This window comes from Condylura cristata, unplaced genomic scaffold (genome assembly GCF_000260355.1).
Source record: "Condylura cristata isolate star-nosed mole 26May11 unplaced genomic scaffold, ConCri1.0 scaffold00038, whole genome shotgun sequence".
Classification (NCBI taxonomy): Eukaryota; Metazoa; Chordata; class Mammalia; order Eulipotyphla; family Talpidae; genus Condylura; species Condylura cristata.
In genome coordinates, this window is record NW_004567139.1 from 5,643,440 (window position 1) to 5,655,966 (window position 12,527).

The following is a 12,527-nucleotide window of genomic DNA, read 5'->3' on the forward strand; positions in this document are numbered from 1 at the left end:
CGTGACTTAAAAAGTGGGTGTCTCTGACTTTCTCAGTAGCCCTCTTCTGAGACCCTCACTCTCCTCACCCAGATGACACTATGTTTAGAAAGGTCCACCTGCATATCACATTTTTACCTCCATCCAGCCCTGGTACTGACACTTAAAATGATAATGGTGAGTTCCCTGGTAGTGCAAGGTTTGAGTCTCAGTACTGTGAAGCTATCTCTAGCCACTGCAACACGAGTTCAATCCCCGGCCAGGGAGTGACCCACCTGGCTCAGCAGGCCTCTCCTGTCTCCCCGCTGATCCCCTCAGCAGTGGATTTCAGTAGATCTGCCTGTTCTGTACCCGACTCTGTCACCTGCCTCCCATGCCTCTGGCCTAGATCCCAGTTCTTGCATGTATAAATAAATAAATCTTTTTAAAAAACTATAATGCACCACACACATTCATAAAAGATGCCTTTCCCTCCTATTGCATTGACTGGTTTGTAATTTTGTGGAAATCGATTCGACACGTACACTAACACCCTGGCATGTGTTGCTGCTGGAGACGTGCAGCCCTCCTCCGTGGCCAGTTCAGCTTGTCTGGTGGCCCAGCTTCTGCGGTTCCCTCCCTTCTCCCTAGGAAGCGGGGATGAGCGGGGATCCCCCAAACCCTGTGTCCACATCAGGTTCAGCTGGTGTGGCTCTTAAATTTATTTTATAACCGACCCACGTGGAAAGAGTTTTTCCACATTGAAATCAAAATGGGTGGGATCGGTTTTGTTTTATTTTAACTAGTTTTCCTTCATATGTGAGATTTCTGGCAAACAGCCTGAGAAGTCTGCAGCAATGAAATGCATTTAGTGTGGGGAAGGGAAATAAAAAAATTTCGTCTTCTTTTTACATTTTTTTCCATGCCTGTAAACACTCCATTTCACCTGGCAGAAAAGTTGTTCGTGACGGAAGGCTCAGGAGCAGAGCAGGTTTGGACCCAGACGAAATAAAGGGAGCTCTTGTCTTTGCGGCCAAGCCGGTGATTTCACGTGCTCGAAGCCATTGATTGAGAGGAGGATTTGTCCCCAACAGCCTTCCCCGGGGTGGCCGACACCAGGTGGGGCAGGTACGATTTAAACGGCAAATCTCAAGAGGACCAGGCAAGATCTTTCTCAGCAAACTCTGCGCCTGCCATCAATTTTTACCTGAGAATCCTTGCCAGGGACGTAAAATAATAACAGTCTTGAGCTTCCTGTACCATTTGCCCCTTCTGGTGAACAGACTGTCATGTGTCCCAGGTGAGCTGATTTTATCAGCTGTATTTATAGGCTGGTGGTTAAAGCTGTATCAAAGTGTGATAGGGGTGAAGGAACCGGGAGCTGGTTTTCTGCCTCCATCAAGCTCCAGGGCAGCAGCGAGAATAGCACAGGTGTGTCTGATCTCCCCAGGGGGTTGATTATCTCCTGATAACCACATCCTCTGCAGCTCCCTCCCAGCTATTTGTTCCCAGGTTCAAGTACAAAGAAGTGATTTAGATGATTGGATTGACTGACAAAAAACTGTCAGCTAGGATGCACCCTGACATTCTAAAGGGGAATATCCACTTTCCAGCAGGGGAGGTTGCCAATAGTGTCAGCAAACGGGCCGTTTCCGGGGTGAGGAAGCCTTTGCTGTAGCCTTTGTGTTTGCACTGTGTGCCCGTCACAGGCAATACACCTGGAGCTCCAGGTTTCCAGTGTTCCTCGAAGAGAGGAGGCCCGCAGCACCCTAGACAGACAGGGTCATAAACCCATGCTGGGTGGGGGTGTGGGGAGGTCAGCTGCAGTGTCCAGACTGACCCTTTGTGGAACAAATAAGCTAAAGTGAGTCTCTCACAGTGGACCAAGACCGCAGGATTGTAAGCCACAGAGGGGTTCCTTGTGGGGTCGTTTCTCACGAGACCCCAAGATCGACTGATCAACAATATTTGCATCTAGTTTAATTCGGAGAGAGAGATGTTGGTCAGGCCTGTATTCCATTTCTGGAAAGAGTGCTTCAGAAAGTCTGTTCATTAGTTAAAGCCTCAGTGTTTTTCTAGAACCCCAAATTAAAGAGGATAATGGTGAAATGGAGACTAATTTCGGTAAAAAAGATCTTATATCTGACGTGAGAGGATGGTGGGAGGAGACATCTAATTTCAAGTTCTCTTTAGCTGCAGGAGGGGAAGCTGTAAGCAGCTTCCAGCTCCTGTGGGCTCCAGACTTTTCTTGTAAATAAAGTAATGAAGCCTCCCTGGTGGCCTTAGAGTTAAATCTTGGCGCTATCACTCCGGAGGCCTGAGTTTGAGCCCTGGCCAGGGAGCTGATCTACAGGGCACAGCAGACCTCTCCTATCTCCCTGCTGCTCCCCTCAGCAGTGTGTTTCAGTAGATCCACCTGTTCTGCTCCCCACACTGTCTCTGGTGGTTCCTCTCACCCCAATCTTCTGCCCAAATATAAATATTTTTAATAGTTTTCTTCTAAATAAATAATCTATTTTTCTTCCAATATAATGGTTCCTAATCATTAGGAAGTTTGGCTTTTGGCTTAAAAAAAAAGAAGAGAATCTGAAACTGTTTTGAAGACAGACTGTTAACCCTGTTCTCATCAGTGAACTTCAGGGTTGGGGCTAGAAGCAGCTCGCTGACTCTGTACTGTGTGGGGAACTGTTCTGTAGGTGATTTTATGCTGCATCAAAATGTTCTTTCAGAAAACTCATTTTCTGGTAAGTTCATGGACAAATAGGCAGTACACTTGCGCTCGGAAGCCAAGCTTTACATAATCTCAATCAAGCATGTGTGAAATCAGCTAAGCGAATATAATTAAAATGATGTAACAGGGTGATGATGACAGCTTAAAACGGGTGGAGTCCTTATACATGATACCTATACACATACCAGGTTAAAAAAATTTATTTTCATTTATTTATTCATACAAGAACTGGGGTTTTGACCAGAGGTATTGGGGGTTGAGAGGATTCACCAGAGTCAGAGTGGGGAACAGAACAGGAAGATCCACTGAAATACACTGCTGAGGGGAGCAGCAGGTGATACAGGAGAGATCTGTGTCCTGTGGGTCAGTTCCTTGGACAGGGATTGAGCTCAGGCCACAGTGGCTGCAATAGTTTGACAGTGCTCAGACTTTAACCCCTGTACCACCATCAAAGACCCAAATATCATATTTTTAATGGTTTTATATCCAAGTTTTTTCTTTCTCTAAGGGGACTTTGCATTTTCTATCTTCCTTCAGATTGTTACACAAGCCATGGACTCAGTAAATACTGGTCGACACCAGTACCAACTCATAATACTATGAATGATACTATTAAAACAACAAAGAATACTGATTAATTGCTACTGCCGATATCTCAATTTTGGAAAGAGTATTTCAGAAAGTGTATTCATTAGTGAATACATTTTCATTTTACTCCAAACTGTAATTTTTCTCTTCCCTGGGGTAGTACGAAATAACAATAGCAAGAAGTAGAAATATTTAAAATATTCACTTACTAAGGTAAGATGAATTTAGAGGTGGATTATAATATTAAGAATGAAGCCTCTCCCCTAGTTGAAAGAAAGGTCAGCCAGAAAGCATACATCATAAGAAAGCAACCTGATTAGGAAGTAAGGAGATATCCCAAAGGAAAATTTGTCTTTGATAATCGAAAGACTACCAGAAAAAATTACCTTTGTATTTAAGACTAAAAAAATGCACCTAAAATAGGGGTGGCATTTAAATTAAATTGCTGTCATGAGTCTAAGTGTGATGCATAGGTTTCTGTTTAAGGTACAGGACACAGAAAGGGATACATTCATGTGACTCATGGACAGGGTGGCTCAATCTGGACAGCATATTTTTGTAATGAATATAAACAATTGTACAGTTTATCTTTCTAATTTTCCAGTAAATCCAGGTTATTGATGGTAAAATGACTCGATGCAAATAGATATTAAGTTTTCATTTATTTTTCCTGCAGGAGGACTGAACACCTGAATGAAACATTTCATGAATGGAAAGTTAATCTACCCAGACTCAGATGCCTAAAGCACTCTGAGAAATTGGACACTTGTCTGGATTCTGCCAAGCACATTGTAGCATTGTTCAGCAAAGTTAGGATGGGGACTTGATCCCAAAGGTCCAAGCTTGATCCTGAGTTGAAATCATCAGTGCTGTCTTTTTCATTTAGATGCATCAATATCACTGACTCACTCAATTTTCACCCAGACCTTCAGAAACAGAGGAGCCTGAAATGTCGGGATACAAGACTTGTAAAAGTAACATGGTCATTTCTGTTGATAGATGTTCTTAATGGCATCTGCATTGGGTCATTGTATATAAATTCTGCGTCTCCAGAAAAGCATTTGGGTATGACTGACTGTGACTTCCACAACAACCGTTGATACAGTTTCTCTATTGCTGTTCATTGAGTATTTTTTCCTCCCAAGTATACAAAGAAGAGGTAGATTTAAGGCAGGTTTTAAAATGTTTCAATCCATTTGTTTTTGGTGAGCAGCTCCATTCAAAACGGTTTTATTTATTTTTAAATTTATGTATTTATTTACTTTGCTCAGATATTATAGGTATATCAGTAGACATTCCTTGGAGATGAAATGAGCAGGAGAGTTTAAAATGTTGAAATGGAAGACTGTCGACAGGCCAGTTGTACACAAACAGCAGTCAGTACCACATCCACGTGGATGGTTTAATCTCTGCTCTGAGAAAGAAGAATGTTGCACGAGTTCAAGAGTAAAGCAGAGTTCAAGAGTAAAGCATGGTAGAAGAACAAAGAAACTACAATTTGAGAAATAGAGATAGTGGCATACATTGATGTTATTAACTTGGTTTGTTTTGTATACTAAATATGAGGTAGTCAACAGAAAGTATTTTAAGGATACAAAAAAATGTTAATACAACCAGGACCCACTTTCCTAGTCCACAGATGAAGTTAGAACCTTATCCCTGCTCTTTAGCAGTGGATTTTACATGAAGCTAAAAAGCTGAAAAGCAAATAAAATATTATTAGACTAAGGGAGTCGCTAATTGAGAAAAGATACTGAATTGTTCTCATGCTGATACATTTATCTGTAAGACTTTATTTAAAAAAAAATTATGCATATAAGAACTGGGTTACAGGCCAGAAGGGCAAGAGAGGGTTTGGGGGATGAGAGGATTCACCAGAGACAGAGTGAGGAGCAGAACAGGCAGATGTACTGAAATACACTGCTGAGGGGAACAGCAAGGAGATAGGAGAAGTCTGCTGTGCTATGTGGGTCACTCTCTGGCCAGGAGTCAAACTCATGCTGCAGTGACTGCAGATAACTTCATGGTGCTACACTTTAACCCACTGCACCATCAGGGAGGACCCTACTTGTAAAATCTTAAAAATGAGGCAATGATCACAGGATTTACTTTAGTAAAGCCTTGTATCTCCATTGTAGAAATATGCATTTCAAAATCATACAAAAAACAGGCACAGGGCAAGTTTTTTTACACTAATGTACATCATCAAGTCAGAAATGACTTGATTTCTATAATAATTGACAAATCTATTACACGTTTGTTCTCCCCTGGGAATACTAACAACCAAGATGCAAATGACACTCAATTCCCTTGTGTTTCATGCTGGACTTTTCACACTGGAAATTTTCTGTAATCTGTGTTCTGTTTCACCACTTTCCCAGAGTATGGTTCTGGGGTCACCTCCATAGTTTTCTACAGGTAGAGAGCCAAAATGCAACAGCACAAATTTGGATGTTAACTCTTTCTCTTTTTGGATTCTGTGCTAGACTTCGGCAGGAGAAATGTTTGTTCTTTCTTTCTCGGCATAACCACATTGAGGTGGTTCCATCTGAACTTGCCTTGGGCTATGAGGGAAGAGACAGTATGGCATGACTGTAAATGAAGAAAAATAGGGAAAATTAAGCAAAGCATCCTGTTTACTTTCAGCTGGAAAGCTGAGGAGAACCTGCTAAGCCACAGCCTTGTTTTTGGACAGATCATGCATTTCGTTAGCAAAAAGGTGGTTTTTAAAAGCACCTTTTTGAAAAAATAATCACTGGGCATGAAGAAAAAAAAAGGATCATCTTAGGGACCATTCCTGGAATGGGCAGACCTCTTAATTTATTTGAACTACTTGGGCAGGGAGAGTTCAAAGACACAGTCTCTGGGTACGCTGGCACCAAGATTAAACTGGGCAATCGTTGCACCATGAGTTCTTTCCTTCGGGAACGTCAGCCATGGTGGCATCTGTAGCCATTCTTGCAGTAGTTCTAGATGAGTAACCCTGCAGGTTACCCTGCCTCTGTAAACAGTTTGCAGTTATTACAGATGGGACACAATATCTTGTGAGACTATGTGGAAAGTTACAGTGGGCGTGTAAAATGATGTGTAGGTGCCATATGCTGTAGGTGGTCTCAGCTTGAGAAGATAACTGGATGCTTGCCTTGCACTGGTGTAGGACAACTGGGATAGGCTGAATCTCAAGAGAAACTGAGGAGTTAAAAGAAAACAAGAAAGGAGAATTGAGATCCATTACATTTGATTCAAAGGTCAAGTTTAGGGTCAAAGAGTAGGGACAATTTTGAGTCAAAGAAGGTCTTAGCTGTCAGCATTTATGTCTCCTAGTGATCAATGTAAGCAAAGTGGTAGTCCCAGATTAAAAAATTAGCTTGATAAAATCTCTTAACTATATTGACAGGCCAAGACACCATTACCTAGTAGCTTTCACACCGAATGGAGATTAACTGAGAGTTAGCTGTACATGCGCTATGTTAGATTACATAACTGTCACCTCTACTCACAGCCCTTGGGTGTACTAGGTGGCTATTAGGGTGGGAGGGAACAGGGCACATCATAGACAAAGTCAGAGAGAGAAACAAACACAGTAGAAGAACACTACGGCAAGTCATGGGAACAATTTATGGCTAGCATACCTGAGCTCCTCTCAGGGGATTACTAAAAACATTAGGAGGAATAGTCGGGGACAGAGACAGGCAGGTACTTCTTTGATGCAATTCATCTTACCCCAACTTTACAACCCATTGCATTGTTGTGGTCTTTGGAAACAGATCAAATATGGGGCAAGCCAAGCTTGTTTCTTGACTTGTCTAATAAAAGTCTTGTTGAAAAGTAAGAATTTAACCAATCAGTGAATTGCTAATGTGTCAAGTAACCTGAATGATAAATCCGTGTGAGATTTGACAAAATGTAGCTGTTATTTTGGTCTCACCTAACTAGATTTTATTGAGTCTTTATCCTTCTAAATCAAATATTTATTAAGAAAGTCTTATCTTGGATCATTGGGTTTTTCTTACAATACTAGTCATAAAGCTTTATGATGGGCTTGGAGCAAAGAGGCGTGTGGAACCCTTGTTCCTAATGCAAGGTGAGGCTTCTTGCACTGGTTGTAGAGTTGGTACAGAAGACTCTTAGTAGCCCTTTCCATCTCAGAATCCTGTTAAACATTACAATTTTTCAGTCCTTAGACAACAGTCTCTATGAAAACTCAGGTGAGCACTTTTCTTTCTAGCTAAATAAGTGGAATCAAAACTCAACTAGACCTCAAAAAGTTAGATACTAGCTGATGCTAGTTTAGCTCATGAAGTGACCCTGGGCAACCAGCTTACATTCTCTTTGTTTCATCAGACTCACCTATGGTGTGGAAATGTTTCAAGTTAAAATGCGAAGGCAAGTATAATTTCTCTTTGAAGAAGTGAACAACACCATAGTAGCCTACAGAGACCTTTTGCCATGAAGGAAGCCCTTTGTTTCTTTTAGTATCTCTACTTTAAAATAAGACATGATAAAAAAAAAATCATTGTCAGATCTACCTTCAATGTAGAATGCCATAGAAACAATCATGGTCTGAGAAGTGATTGCTTGGATTCCTTCTCACTTAGGATATGGTGACAAGAGGGCTACATTCCACACATGTTCAATAACCATGTGCCTGTTAAACTCCAACCAGAAATGAGTGGACCGAAAAAGCAATGGGGCAAGAGTCTTCTAGAGCTCCTAGATGTCTCCAAGAACATTTCCCAGAACAATAAAATTATTTTCCAAGGCATCAAGAATCAATCCTCAGAGGCAGAAAATTCGCTGGAAGGATTGCACACACACACACACACACACAAACTGAACAAAACTGAAATCTCTTCATCTTCTTGACCTAGGACACTAACATAAGTGTACTTTTACATGTTTTCTGTCTTCAAGTAATTTACAAATAGCTACAGGGCCACATAATAAAAGTATGTTTAGTGGTTTTCTTAGTAATTGCATATAAAAACAAAATTGTGCATTATAAAAAATTAATGAAACCATTTCAAAGAAGAAAATGAGATCACTGAAATAAACAGTTTTTTTTTTCAAGTTTCTTAAAATGTGTGTGCATGTGTGTGTGTGTGTGTGTCTTTATTCTTTAAAAACAGGGAATCAGAGAGTTTCTCTAGAATGACTGGTATAAAAGACCTTGGACTAAGAATCTGAGGGCCAGTATCTAGATATGACTGCTCAATCATTAACCAGAAATGATCTGTGCAATTCCTACCATGTCTTGGATGTCAGGCTCATCTTCTGTGAAAAAATAAATCTTGACTAAATACATGAAAGATCTTTTATGAAAAATTATTGATGGTGGTGAAAAATCCTCAGGTTAAAATAAAAAAAATCATTGAGGATGGTGATAATGATGATGGTGATGGAAGTAGGTTGATATCATATGGTCTTATGCAATATTATGCATGGATAAATAGATAGACCTGCTGTCATGTGTGAAGTCATGACAAGCACAATTAAACCCCATGCACTTAGGTGAGAAAAGACACAGAGATTGCACAACAGAATTTAAAGAGGATACATGTTAGCTCTCTCAGAGACCAGGGTGGACTAATCATTACTTGAGATTTTTCTTTGAGACAACTGTTTTGTAAATTCATTCACTTTCATCACATGGATTGAAACCGAGTTCCCACACACACAGAGTACCACCTATTCCCCCACCACCCTGCCTGCAAGGCCAAGCGATGGTCCCAACCCAGAAGATCCACTGAAGTTTGTGGCCGCTATAAGTTCAGCAGGCCCCGAGTCTGAGTGTGTAACAACCACCATTCAAAAGTAGCTCAGCACCAAGCTGGTTATCAAAAGCCACATACGAGCATTTGAATATTTGCAACACTTCCCCCAATATGTTTATTTAATTCTAAACTGATGAATCACCCCCTCAAGAATGAAATGACTAAAAATTCCATAAAGGGTTGGGTGTCTTTTATTTTGGGAAAAGAATCCAAAGCCTGAAGCAAGGCAGCCAGGCTCTCTGGGGATGCAGGTGGCATTCGGGGAACAGGCGCGTAGGTGGAAGCCTTAGGAGTCTTGCCTTCCCCTCTGCAAGCTTCAGCATGGTGTTCATGAGGAGTTCCAGGGGGGACCTGGAAATCCCCAAGTGTCTAACACTCAGAAATATTCTTTTGGCAACATGCTAGGTAGCAGTGAAATCACTGCATTAAGAAGAATCTTACTATGAGAGTCTGTATTATCTCTCTTGTATCAGAACTCTATGAAAGAAAATCTCCAATCCCAGATATCACTAGTTTTCCCAATTGCAAGAGTGTGTGCTCACATGTGTGCCCAAGATGCACACACACACACACACACACACACATCAGTACCCATGCATGTACGCACGCATTCAGGCACATTCATGAGGCCATGCACACGGGACTGAGCAAAGATGACCGGATGTCCTTCAGGTGTTCTGGCTTTGTGTCAAAGTTGACAACTGTCACCCACCCACCTCCAGAATTTCCCCAGAGCTCTGAATTCTAAATGGATTCATCCTTGTCTTTAGTTTTTGCTTTAAAAGACAATGTAGTTGCTCAGAGCTTGCCTCAGGACTGTTGGGTTTGAGATGAGGGTCTCTGGCAAGGAGGAGTCAACGAGCGTATACTCTTTGGGGGCCCTCCCTGGTGGCTCAACCCATAAAGTGTAGCACTGTGAAGCTATCTGCAGCTACTGTGGCAGGATTTCTATCCCTGGCCAGTGAGCTGACCCCCATGGCACAGCAGACCTCTCTTGTCCCACCTGCTGCTCCCTTCAGCAGTGAATTTGAGTCTGTCTGTCTGTTCTGCTCCCAATTCTGTCTCTGGTGAATCCTCTCACCACCCACATCTCTATCCTGTACCCCAGTTCTTGTATGCATAAATAAATAAATCTTTAAAAAAAAAAAAAAGTGTAATCTGGTGAAGAAAGGGCATTCCAGGAGTTTGGTGAGAACTATGTTTCCAGCAAGAATGATGGGGGCTGTTAAACCCTCTGGCTTGACATCTGCTGAATAATTGATGTCTTTTTGGGAAAGATCTCTTAAAAGTATTATTTATTCTTGCTTTAGGATGTCAGATCAAAAACTGGACTTACATATTTTCATCATCTAGAGAATATGAAACAAATTCTAACCATGAAATAAACACAAATTGTTTTGTGTGACATTTTAACAATTGTTTTAAACCACAGACTTTATATAATCATCTAGATTTTATCTGACTTGCGATAGTTTGAAAATGTACACAAAATACCTCACTCCTGCCCTGTCCACAGTCACCACACCCTCAATGCTCTCACTGAAGTCACCATACTCATTAGTTTTTTGTGTAACTTCCTGTCCTCTTTAGACAAGTAGAAGCAATACAAAGACACACATCTTAGTTTTATGTTATGATGGTACATTAACTCGACCTTCTTATGTATTTTCAGTGAACAAATTAATAGTGTACAGCAAATCCCCAGAACTTATTCATCCGCTGTAACTAAAATTTCACACACTAGCTAGCAATTCCTCATCTTCCTCTCCCCACCCTATTTTTGGGTATTTCTTCAAACCAGTGGAAATGAGGACCTCAAAGAGATGTTAGCACGTGCAGGTCCAGGGCAGCCCTGCCCAAGTAGCCACCTGGAAACAACCAAAATGATACAGACAGATAGATGCCCAGAGAAAGAAAACATGAGATGCACAAGCAATGGGTTATTAGTCATCCTTAAAAAAAGGCAGTCCTATTTTGCGGGGGTGGAGTGGGGAATGGGATCAAAAAGCGGGGAGTGGAGAGGGAAGTGCACGGGACTATGGTGATGGCACACAGGTGACATGGTGATGGGAAACCCGTGGGGATTACAATTGAGATGGAAAAAAAATGTACAAAATGATGTAAAAATAAACTACATTATTAAAAAATATTTACAATATATACTTAGATCTATACTATCCAATGAACCAGGGTACCTACATACAATGGAATACTATGTATTCAAAAAACGCATTCCATTTTCAGCAGTATGGATGGAACTAGAAGGGAGTCTAAGATAAAAGGTAAAACAATTATCCAGTTAGAAAATGTACAAATACCATAAATACCTCTCCCAAAATAACAAAAGAAAAAAAATAGGGAAATCCTGCCACATGCATCCATCCACATGAATTTTGAGGACATTACACTGGGTAAATTTAACTCATCATAGAACAAACACAGCCAAAGGCTCTTATGTGAACTGAAAGAGTTAGATTCTGGAGCCACAGGACAAAGAGATCTATTTGCATCACCTCCCTTTCTTCCCCAAATGGTAACACATGTGACATTCTTTACTGCACCCTTTGACTTTACATCTGGCAAGACACCCAGATATTGTTCCAAACTGAGGCAGATGGCAGCTCTAGAGATATGAGCTAGAAGAGCTGTTGACCCAGCTGGCCAGTTCCCAGTAGATGTGACCATGTGCAGTTTCTGGTTGTTTGCAATAAAAGATACATTATGGGACAAGAGAAATTCTCTTAAGTGGTATTTCAGAGTCAGAGAAGTACATGCATTTGTGATTTAGACCAAAGTTGCCAATCATCACAATGGTGAAGGACGTTTGAAGTAGGAGAGATATCAGTATAAGATGGAGTTCTCAGCAGAGAGACACCAAATGGAGTTTGATGCATATTTCATTGTTCTCACTGAACTGGTCACCAGAATTGTTTTGGGACCTTTTGAAATTCAGATCTCTGATTCACCTTTTGGTATGTCTGAATCTTTGGGTCTGGAATGGGGTTCAGGGACCTGAGTCTACATCTCTGAATTCTAGCCATTGTTAAGATTTTTGTAGGTCACAGATACTCACTAACTAGTCTGTAGACAACAAAATTAAATGACTAACATCCCCCTATATCACTGTACCTAGGAATTTCTATATGTGTTTAGCTTTTGACAATACTGATAACTTTTATAACTTAAGTATTTTGGAGCCAATCAATATGCTCCAATGTTTGTTAACAGCTTAACAAATTTGTGGATCCCAGACACTTATTGTGAAGCAGTTCAGATTCCTATTTGAAAGATGCCGATTCAACCTCATTCATGGATATGACTCACCTGGTTGCAATATTTTTTTTTTTTAAAGATTTATTTATTTGTACATACAGAACCGGGGTACAGGCTAGAGGCTCAGGGGTGGTGAGAGGCTTCACCAGAGACAGAATGGGGAGCAGAACAGGCAGATCGACGAAGTACACTGCTGAGGGGAG